This window comes from Acipenser ruthenus, chromosome 29 (genome assembly GCF_902713425.1).
Source record: "Acipenser ruthenus chromosome 29, fAciRut3.2 maternal haplotype, whole genome shotgun sequence".
Taxonomy (NCBI): domain Eukaryota; kingdom Metazoa; phylum Chordata; class Actinopteri; order Acipenseriformes; family Acipenseridae; genus Acipenser; species Acipenser ruthenus.
This window is the reverse complement of record NC_081217.1, coordinates 8,591,048-8,602,993: the sequence shown is the minus strand read 5'-3', so window position 1 is coordinate 8,602,993 and position 11,946 is coordinate 8,591,048.

The window sequence follows — 11,946 nt, the reverse complement described above, 5'->3', positions numbered from 1 at the left end:
TGTGGTGACATCAGACCAGGAAGTAGAGGACACAGTAGGGTGAGTGATGACGTGCTGCTGCACTGATTTATTTAACAAATCTTTAAACAAAACACTGTGACAAAACAAACGGGACGATGGCCAAAATAAATAGACAAACAAAACACTATGACAAAACAAACGGGACGATGGCCAAAATAAATAGACAAACAAAACACTATGACAAAACAAACGGGACGATGGCCAAAATAAATAGACAAACAAAACACTATGACAAAACAAACGGGACGATGGCCAAAATAAATAGACAAACAAAACACTATGACAAAACAAACGGGACGATGGCCAAAATAAATAGACAAACAAAACACTATGACAAAACAAACGGGACGATGGCCAAAATAAATAGACAAACAAAACACTGTAACAAAACAAACTGGACGATGGCCAAAATAAATAAACAAACAAAACACTGACCTAAACAAGTGTCGTGCAGGTCCTTCACACACGAGTAGTAATTATTCTTATTATTTATTTTAGTTTCTCTCCATTCTCTCCTCACCGAACAACCCAACCCCGAGTGAGAAATTTGTGACTTAAATACAGCTGTTCTGGGACTCAATTGTGACATGCCCACATACCAACATACATTTTAAATCACCCGTGCTACATAACCCACACTATATACAATAAACCAAAATACACCCAGGGGCAGGGGTGACCCCGTCACAGACATACTAACAGTATCACATTGGTATACAGTACAAATTTGTTACATTGTCTGCTAATAGGTGTGCTAAATCGGTTCTCTTCAGGGTAATAAACGATTCATAAACGTGCTTGAAGACAAGTCCCAGTCAGTGCCTACAAATCATTGGATGTAACTAAGAGAAACACCTTGCTAGAAAATGTGCACAGTTCTGAATTAATCTGTACATTCATTATAGCGTATGCCAGCAACCAAAAAACCCCTCCCTAGCAATCAAACAATTCCTTTACATTTATTCTGAATATTTCTGAAATTATGTTTCAACAGTTTCCAAGGGTGGAGCAGATTTGACTCATCAAGTCTAATACTACACAGCCAGTGTTCCCTAAACCTGTTCTACCAGTTCCAAGAATCTTACTTGTGTCTTCCAGACTTGGAGGGGGTTGGGGGGTTGGGGGGCTGCAGACCAAACCAGCTCCATCACATTGGAAGGAAAAAAATATTAGATAATGAGGCTGTGCAAATCAGATGGCATCTTTATAGTTACACGTACAAGATACAGCTTGCAAAGACTTGTCAGACTAGGTTAACAATTTGAACACAATTTGCATATGTATTGATGATTCAGCGGTTTATGATTCAACATACCTGTTTTCAAAACACATTTGGTGACCAGTGGGTACATGCGACATATGTTAATAGAGATATAATAGGTATATAAGAAAACAAAGTGTACTGTACCGGTATATGCCATGTTGCTATTTTCTGAAAGGGAGCTAAATGATCTAGCGTCAATAAGAAAACAACACCTAGTCTTTATTCTTCTTTGACACCCACCTCTATCATCTCATTCCGTTTCCTCCCCTTTCTCCACCTTGAAGCAGGTTTCGTAATAGAAAGATCAAATACATATTTGTATCTGTCTGTCTACAGTGGTATGCAAATGTATTCGAACATCCCAATTGCTTCTGTAGTTTTTTGATTCGCTGTGCATAGTAAATCAAACCACTGTAACTGAAAATTGTCAAAATAGGCACATTAGTGATAGTTTAATTTAATTGATGACGCTAATAGACCACACATGCAATTCATTTAAAATAGTGAGAGAAAAGGAACACATATGCATGCAAAATGCATGAGACTCTTTAGAAGTTGTTTAAGACGCCTAATTAAAGCACAAAGTGGTCTAACATTTTCACACACGAATGCCTATTGTTTCTATATCACTAAATTACTGACCGCAAATTGAAATTCTCACACCCAGGTTTTCATGCAGGTAGGTATATGAAGGATATACATTACAAATCTTGAGGTGTTCTAATAAATGTGCACCCTACTCTATCTATCTATCTATCTATCTATCTATCTATCTATCTATCTATCTATCTATCTATCTATCTATCTATCTATCTATAATAAACAGATATAATGGTGTTGGTAATATATTGGTAGCAGTTAAACATGCTATTAGTGTTAACTTCACTGATTACAATAAAACTGCAGTGAAAGGAAGCCCACCACAATATAGGGTGACAAGTTGCCATTATTCAAATGCTCTGCTGTTTAGATCAGTAAACTAGACCCCAAAATTACAATGGTTTGAGGCAAAACTGAATTTTATTTCTTGTCCTTGCCATAGTGCTGTATGTATGTATGTATGTATGTATGTATGTGCTGCACGGACACTACAGCGTACACATACTGCCTCAATACTTGTTGGAGTGTTTGTTTTGTATTTGCTGATAGGTTTTGTGCTTATCAGTTAGTTATTTATTCTGTATATTGTAGCTAGTTTCTTTGTGACATATTTGATGAAGAAATATGTTTTCAAATTTAAGCAGGCGGTATTTTGTTTTGTTTTTCGTAACATATAAATGCGATATCGATCTTGACTTTAGAAAATGAAATGGTTTGATGTGTTTTGCTCTGTGCAGATTTGTGCTTCCATTGTAGCCACAGCACCCCTCAGCAGTGATGAAAGGAGATCACCCCCCACTGTTAATTCACAGGACAGATGAAGTCCAGTGGATTTAAATCCCACATTATCACCTCTGCCTTGCTAATGTGCTTCCACTCTCTTTAGTGACACCCTGTCCACTGCCTGTTCTCTGCAGAGCTGCTCAATGTAGGCCTCCTGCTCTGTAAACAATACCAGTGCTGATGGTTTGGGGGGTTTGTGGACAAGTGCCCACAAGTATTTACAGTGGCTAGTATAGTACAAGGTAAATGATTGCTTATTCCCAAACAAACAGACTTCTGTTGATATCACCCTCCACTTTTATTAGAACTACATTGACATGCCCCGGACAGAATATAATGGGAGGCAATGGGGACGAGCTCCTGGAAGCATCACTGTGGTTATTATCACACTCTGATTCATATAAATCTCACATTTACCAGCCATGCAGCTGATTAACTACTTACCTAATTATTGCTTTGAGAAATAATTAGGTGTGATTAGAAGGTGGACATGCAAGTGTGTGGCAGTATTGAAATGATTTGTTAGCACAGTATAGCATACAGAATAGCATACAGTACAGCATTCAGAATAGTGCACTGTGCATGTTTACAGTATTTTGAATTATTACAGTGCAATGTAATGATGTACAGTAGGCTGCATATTTAAAAATGTTGTTGTAATCAATACAATACCTAGTACTGTAATTTGAGTTTCACAGCAAGACAGGTATATGAGTTGTATCAACGCTGTTATAATGCTGAAGAAGTCAACTAGGCTTATTGTCACCATTTTTGCTCCATTTAAATGGGTTAGACAGAAAAAAGGAATAATTATTATTTCGTATTATACTGTAACTGCAAGGATGAATGAACAGAGTTCTATGTATAACCTCTTGAGTCAATTCATGGCATATGTTGGAAGCATTCGACTAATTCACATATCAGTCTGCACTATTAATAGAGGTTACATAGCAATTGTCTAGGGTTCAGGCAGCCTTTTAGTATACAATAGCAGCAGTGTTCACACACTCAATGTGGTGCATCCTGTCCTGCCATTATAAACAGCTGCTCTTGATGGAGACTGCTGATGCATGTTTGAATGTTTTGCCGTTACACCATTGTCTAACAAACCTGGACTTGCAGTTAAGTTTTGAAATGGTGTCATTTACAGTTACATGCTCTGCGTTCTCGTCTTGATTTAGTAGGATGATAAGTGAGTACGCACACTAATAGTAGATCAAGTTACAGACCTTTCTTTTAAGTCTATATAAATAGAGATACAGTGCTCCTATCTGTTATGTAAATGCTTCAATAAATGACTACATATGAATACATCATTGGGATGAATTACCTGGGGTTAACATTATAATTAAGTATCTGAAAATGATTACCAAAAATGTGGATTGAAAAAAGAGGAATCTGCTATTACTGTTACTAAACTAAAATGGATACCTGACCTCATGAAATTTGATACAGTACTGCTTCCATTAGGAGATTATCTACAGGCAACAAATACTGATGAGATCACAAGAACCATGGCATCTGCTTAGCAGGTATATATATATATATATATATATATATATATATATATATATATATATATATATATATATATATATATATATAATTATGACCAATAAAAAGGTTACATGTTTTCTTGTATTTTCAAAATTTACAATTATACTGTATTTTTTGGTCTTTTTTTAAAATTCCAATATTATTACATTTTTGTTTTAAACTTTTTTAATTGTTCTATTTTTACAAACTAGCTTTTTATCTTAGTTTTTTAAATTTTACCATTAAAGCCACATTTTTTTATTTAAATTTTCTAAAATGTTGTATTAGAATTGAATTTATTGGCTTAATTGTTATTTTGAGTGTGTGCACGCGGCGTGTGTTTGTGCTTGTGTGTGTATTGTATTGTATTGTATTGTATTGTATTGTATTAATTCTTTATATCAAACAGCATTTTGTATCTCAGTAAATGTTGATATCAAATAACTGAATATTTATAAGACTAATCTTAATCTTAAATTTATATTGGAAAAAAAATCACCATGTTATAATAATAATAATGATAATGATAATGATATAATTGGGGCACACAATCAAGTAGTGTCAAAATAATCAAATAGAATAGTTGTTAATCACATTTTTGTATTTTTTTAGTTAGCTAGAAAAAAAAAACCAAAAACAAAAAAACACACCTACATTATAACCTTTTTAGGTGTTACTCCAATGAAATTCTATTTATTATTATTATTGAATACATAATTGGGATATAATAATAATAATAATAATAATAATAATAATAATAATAATAATAATAATAATCAGAAGAACACATTAATATGGGAGCATTATTAATTAAGAAAGATAGAGCAGTAATTTAATTTGTTATAATTAAAATATTATTTTTATTTTGCTTTGTTTATATGCATACATCTCATAACCTGTTGGGGCATGTCATTGATATTTCAATCATCCACCTCACAACAGGTTTCACAACAGCAAGATGAAAAAAATCAGTCTATCTGTATTATTGCTTCCTGACTGAAATATATACATGTCAAGTATTTGTTTAGTTTAGATGCTAAAGCCTGACTTTGATTACAGGTATGGATCCCACTTACTTGGGTAAACAAGAGCTTTATTAAAACCAAATTATTAAGAATTATACCTTATATTATTAAGAATTATAACAAGTGTTTTTATTACAATGCAGCTGAGAGGTTCCAAATCTTACCAGCACCCTACTCAATGGGTTAAGAAACCCAATACTGAGAAGATAAAACAGATACATTTTCATACAATGAATTCTTAGCTGTCACCTGTAACAGTGTCTGTCTTTATTTCCGTTTCCAATTCTTATTTAATGACTAGTGTATGTGTACTTACTTCACTTTTTAAAACACTAATATCAACACAACAAAACAAATCCCAATGCATTACTGATTATTCCACACTATTGAATCTGAATTGTGTTTGTTGGTAAACTATGAGATATTTTAATAGAATTAGGGTGAAACTGCTCATGCGAAAAGAAAAAAAATTGTTTTTATAAATCCCTTATATTTTTGTTTATCATCTTAATCTTACCGAAACTATTCCATCAATCTATTCTCTTGATAAAGTGAAACAAATTATATAAAGCTATTTGTTTTCTAGCTGTCTGTAGCCTGTGAGTCAGGGATCAGGCTCACTTTTCTATGAAATAGCCCCAGAGGGCATCGTGTCTGTGAACAAAAGGGCTCTGCCTGGTCGGTTTAGATCATTTAGCAGCAGCAGCAGCAGCACAGTGGTAGTCCTGTGAATAACCAATCCATTAGCAAGCATTTGTTCGAGCTGACACCTGGAATAAGAAAGAGTTTACATGGTGCTAAATGACTGTGTTTATTCTTGAACGAGTTGGCCACAGAGCACACCAATTGGAATATCTGATTAACAGAAATGTTTCAAGTTTGGAGGCTAAAGCCTGACTTTTATTACAGCTGGGAATCCCACCTACCTGGGTAAACAAGACATTTATCATACCAGATGTTCAAGAATTAAACAGAATTCTTACACATACTTTAATGTTTGTTTTTGGACTTTACTTTAGACACACAGAAAACACAAGCGTTGTCAATATAAACATTGCAGTGTAAAGTACAGTGTGGATTTATTGGAAGATCCCATTGCTTCTGTTTTGATTTGTTGTGCATGTGAAATCAATCCACTGGAACGGAAAATCTTGGAAAATTGCCAAAACAGGCAAATCAGTGATTGTCTAATTTAATTGCTGACGTTAATAGGCCACATATGCAATTAATTTAAAACATGTATCCACAAATGGATGGTAAAAGGCATGATACTTTTTAGAAGTTTAAGATGCTTTACTAAAGCACAAATGACACACGAGTGCCTATTGTTTCTATATCACTGATTACTGACCGAAAATTGTAATTCTCACACCCAGAGGTTTTCATGCAGGTAGGTATATAAAGGATATAAATGACAAATCTTGAGTTGTTGTAATACATTTGCACACTACTGTATATAAATACTAATGTGTTTATAATCTGTAGCATAAGATTTATGTTTACTTCTTAAAGTACAGTGCCATGCACTGTATAGCGATTGAGTTACCATGGCATTTTATTTAATTACAGTTCCTTGACAATTGCATGTCGAGGATATATCTTCAGATTTATGAATAAAGAAAACACAGTAATGTAAAATAAAGTTTTTTAATGTTGTACAGTTAAACTGTCAATTCAGCATCCTACCAAATACTTTTATTTCTACTTAAAAAGCATTACTTTATACTGTCCAAAAAGTTTCGTCTGTTTAACGTTTCATAAATTTCAATTTACATTTGAAGCAAATCGGCATTCTTGAGAGGAACTTGTGAAAGAGATTTCTGATTTGGCAACTGGTTGCCTGGGAAACCGGTAGCCGTGTCACTTTGACATTGAGTGATCCAAAGAGCTCCAGCGTAGTTTCAGGTTCAGCTTATGTTTGCTTATTAAACAACCACCTGACCTGTAAGTGCAGGAACACTTTTCCAATAGGGAGCCACCAGGGATCTTGCAGTGCAGTGGCTGCCTGATTGAACACCTGTTCTGTTAAGCAGCTGGGAGCTATTACCTTTGCTAATGCTGCTAGAAGTGAGCAGCTGGGAGAACCCATGCAAATCAGAACTTTATTTTGAAATGGGAATGTCAAAACAGATCACATACAGGTTTTTTTTTTTTAAAACCTGTAAAAGTGTGCAAAATAAACTTACACTATTAAAGGCAGAATGACCTGAATTTTCCTCCTGGGTCTTAAAGTTGAAAATGCTCTTCCATTTAAGTTTTATGTCCCATGTATGTAGCTGGGTTCTGAAAAATATACCATTACACGTCCCCACGTGTTTATACAACTCTTTAAATAATAAAGAGCTTTGAAACGGATTTTAAAGTTATAAGTGTAAAAAGTTGTCAGGATGTTAACAATAAAAAGAAAAATGACAGGATGACAGGTACGTTATTTAAACAGTTGTAGGAACACGTGGCGACGTATAACGTTATATTTTGCGGTATCCCGCTACTTACACTTTAAGGGACATATTAAAATACATGTCATTTAATAGTAAAAGGAAAATATGAAGCAGCTGTAATCACAGGAAGCGTTATTTGGATCTCTTTTCACATTACTTAAGGAAGTGATGCGCCATCATACAGGATGTCGGAAATGGAGTCCAATGTTCTTTATAATGTCAAACACAGGGTCCTACCCTGCATTCAACAATACAAAGCTGCGGTCTCTATTTACAAAGCTTTAAACCATACATTAATGACGTGTTGATTAAATACATTAGGTTGGATATTCGTGAAATGTTTTCTAGACTGTTCATTTATGTAGTCTCCCGAACACTAAATGTTATTTAAAGATGATTATAGCTTTAAATAAATTCGTTTGGATGCTTTCTTTAAATATCTGTTATGTGCAAGAATATGACGGTGAGTCCTAATATACTGAGAATGAAGTTTGTTTGTGGGGGTCTGAACATCTGCAGTGAAATGCATGGCCCAAGAGCAAACAGTATAGAAACGATACACAGAAAGTTCAAATACAAAAAGGTCTGGGACCAGCAATATTATCATTGTCTTTATTGTAACGAATTAAAGCAATAGCTTTAAAACACAGGAATAAAAAGATGAAAATGAATTCAACTTAGTATGATGCACAACAAAGTTATTGAATGAATGAATGAATGAATGAATGAATGAATGAATAGGAGCTTATTGACTTATTACATACTACTAGGGTGTAAACGACCAAAAAAAAAAAAAAAAAAAATGTTAAAGCAGTAGATTAGAATGATCAAGTTGTTCTCCAGTGTAAAGAGAAATTAGATATTTATTTATCCTCCACTAGGGGGCATTGGCTCCTCAAATACTGCATCTGATTTCAAAAGCCAGCCACCCCACTGCATGTGTCCCTGTATATAATGCGGAAGATCACCTGCCACACCGCTGTATATTTAAATACATATTTTCTGGTTGAAAGAACATCAATTACACAGGCTTTATATTGTGGTGTTTTTTTTGGTAGACATTTTTATTTTTATACTTCAATATGTACTTGGTTGTGCACACACCTATTCTCTGAACCCAACCCTTAATGTCCTCTTCAGGTGTCCACAGTTACAGTGACTTCACCTTCCTTTCATAAATACCTTTGAATAACTCCACAGCAGAACCCTCTGCAGACCACACATTACCAGCATTGACACAATGCATTTGGAACAGAGGCAGTGGTGAAAAGGGCCAGCATGAGGATTCACCCCCATGTTACAGGCATGTCAAGAAAACGTCCACTGGAGGATAGTGGTGTGTCACATTTAAAACAAAGACGGTAATTTTCATTCGATACAGACCTCGTGGCTTTTAACGTTTTCTATATTCTTTCATAATTATCCTTGAGAAAATAATTGCGATATGCAGGCATATAGGGATAGCCTGGAGGTCATGGAAACCAAATAGAAACACACAAAAAAAATAATCTCTGTTTTTTTTCTTCACATTGGGTCTTTGTGACCTTTACAAAACTTTTTCAGAGGCACAATTAGGTTGGGTTATAATGTACTAACTAATGTAGAGAACTATAGATCTAGAAACCTATCTACAAATTGTAACTTTTAAGTATTTTACAGTATAGAGGCATCTGTATATTTTAATGTGCAGAATATAATAACTATTATTATTATTTATTTCTTAGCAGACACCCTTATCCAGGGCAACTTACAATTGTTACAAGATATCACATTATTTTTACATACAATTACCCATTTATACAGTTGGGTTTTTACTGGAGCAATTTAGGTAAAGTAGCTTGCTTAAGGGTACAGCAACAGTGTCCCCCACCTGGGATTGAACCCACAACCCTCCGGTCAAGAGTCCAGAGCCCTAACCACTACTCCACACTGCTGCCCACGCAGCATTTTACTGGAATGACATTGAAAGGGCTCCATCTGGTGGTTGTCATTGGTAATTTATACTTGTTATTAACCTTTACTCTAGGTGTGTTTCTGAATCATCATTGTGTTGTCACACCTATTATTGGAATAACAGTGGATAGAGTGTGCAGCTTGTGTCTCTGGTTCATTACTTTTAGCGAATGAGCTCAGACAGGACTATCCAAAACACATTCTTCCAGTGACTGGCTTCATGGTGTTAACTGATATGAATCATATAAATGAATGTGATGAGTTTTAAAAGATTAAAGGCATTTTTCCTGGCAGGGTAATGCAAAACTGCTTTCATTTAATTTGCCAGTCGAGGATTTTTCATTCCAGGTCTCGGGCTTTCAATTTCAAGCTAATAAATGTAAAAAAAATATTCAGCAAAATCATCAGGCAATTGACATTTAGTTTCAAAGGTTCAGAATTTCACCCTGATTGTTATTCCGGTGGTGAACATCCTTACAATCCTGCTTCATTAACGCTGTTTCCTCTCTACACACACTCGTTTATCTGTGCTGTGTCGGAGGGCCGCCAGTAGTTATTTGCCACTCTATCAGTATATGAAGAAGTAGACTTGAACTTTGGTTGACTTGTTTGCTGAACTATGTGATCTTAAAGACCACTGTTTGGGGATCCTGCTTATACTACCTCGTTTTTCCATTCAAGAGCCACTGTCCTTATTATATAAGTCTCTTTTAGTGTATGTGTGACTGTTCTTTGCATAGGCTAGTTTCAGTTAGATAAATACAATTGGTATACTATTATAATACCAGTGTATAACGCTAGCAAAACCATTAGCAGACCACAGCATTATTGATTGCAGTGCAGTAGCACAGTGGTAACATGTTAAAGCTCTTTTATGTCAAAATAGTGTTAAAATGGTGATACCATGTCACTGGATTTACTATGGAGAGCATTTGGGCCCGAATCAAATTCAAATGTATGGCAGCACCATAGTTCTGCTTTATAATGGCTATGGCGCAGTCATAGTTTTGATTTAATTGAGGCTTATAAGAAATGAGTTTGTTTTGATTGACACTGGAAATGCAGCTGTTTCATAGCTAGATCAACACAGCACCCCCCACCTTCATCCTCTCCCCTCCTTGAGTTGACCTGCCCTTTTGTTCCTCTTTTTGCAATGAAAAGGTTTTTCTAGATGTACATAAAAGGGTTAAACGGTTAAAAAAACATCTATTTCAGGACATTCCAGACAAAAGCCCTTCTTCAGCAGAGTAGAAAGAAAAGTAAACGCAGTGCAGTAAGCACTTTTTTAAATTTCTACATAGATGAAGAGCTTTTATGTACACCCAAAACTAAATTATTTTTTAAATTTCTTTACACTGCACTTATACCTCCTTTCAAATGTTATATAGATATATATAAAGAACATACATACATACACACTGAATATATGGTTGTATTTGATCTACAAACCACAATGCCTAGGGGCAAGGCTGTGTATGGTGTGCTGCTTTCAGTTTCAGTATGTTTCTTACAAAGAGGTAGACAAGATAAGAGAGTTCCTGTTGACTACTCGGTACAAATTCAGAGAGTGAGTCAGCTCGAGCACCCAAGCCCACGTTCATTCAAGGGCTACTCAAAGGGCAAATTAAACCCACCACTAAAAAGGGCATTCTGAGCTTTTAATTCATTACTATAACAAGTCTGTATAAATAAAATACATGGTTATATTCTGCTTAATAGGTTCCTGCAATGAATGCAATGCTGCCAGTCACTGCTCATCAATGCATGGGCAGTCCTGAAGCCTTTCAATAGCCCTAGCAGCCCTGCGGTTTCTATTGTAAGAGCTGTATTATTATAGACATGCCCTTATTGCATCCAGTCAAAGGAACATAAAACATGTAAAAAGCACTGGCAACAGGAATGTGAGCTTTTCAAATACAGGATTCTCCTTTGAAGCCTTCCTAAGACTACACCCCTTCAAAATATACAGCATTCAGTGTCATTCAAGCTTTTTAAAATGGGGTCCCCTTTCACTTTCTAGCCATACCGATGACCAACATGGGCTAACCATGAATTATTGCGTTGTGAAATACTGAGGGAGCACTGTATAGGAAAAACAAGCAAACTATAATTGAAACTACTTACATCAAGTTTACTAAAAACTAAAATGCTGACTAAATAGCAGCAAAAACAGTGAAGAGTGTGAGGAAAAGATCTCCGTTCTCATTAAATATTCTGCATTTTTGGAGATTACTCCTTTTTATTGGTCAGTACATCCATTTTTAAAGTGCTCCCTCCCTTCATAGACTCCTGTTAAAGGATGAAAACACAACTGTTTATTTTA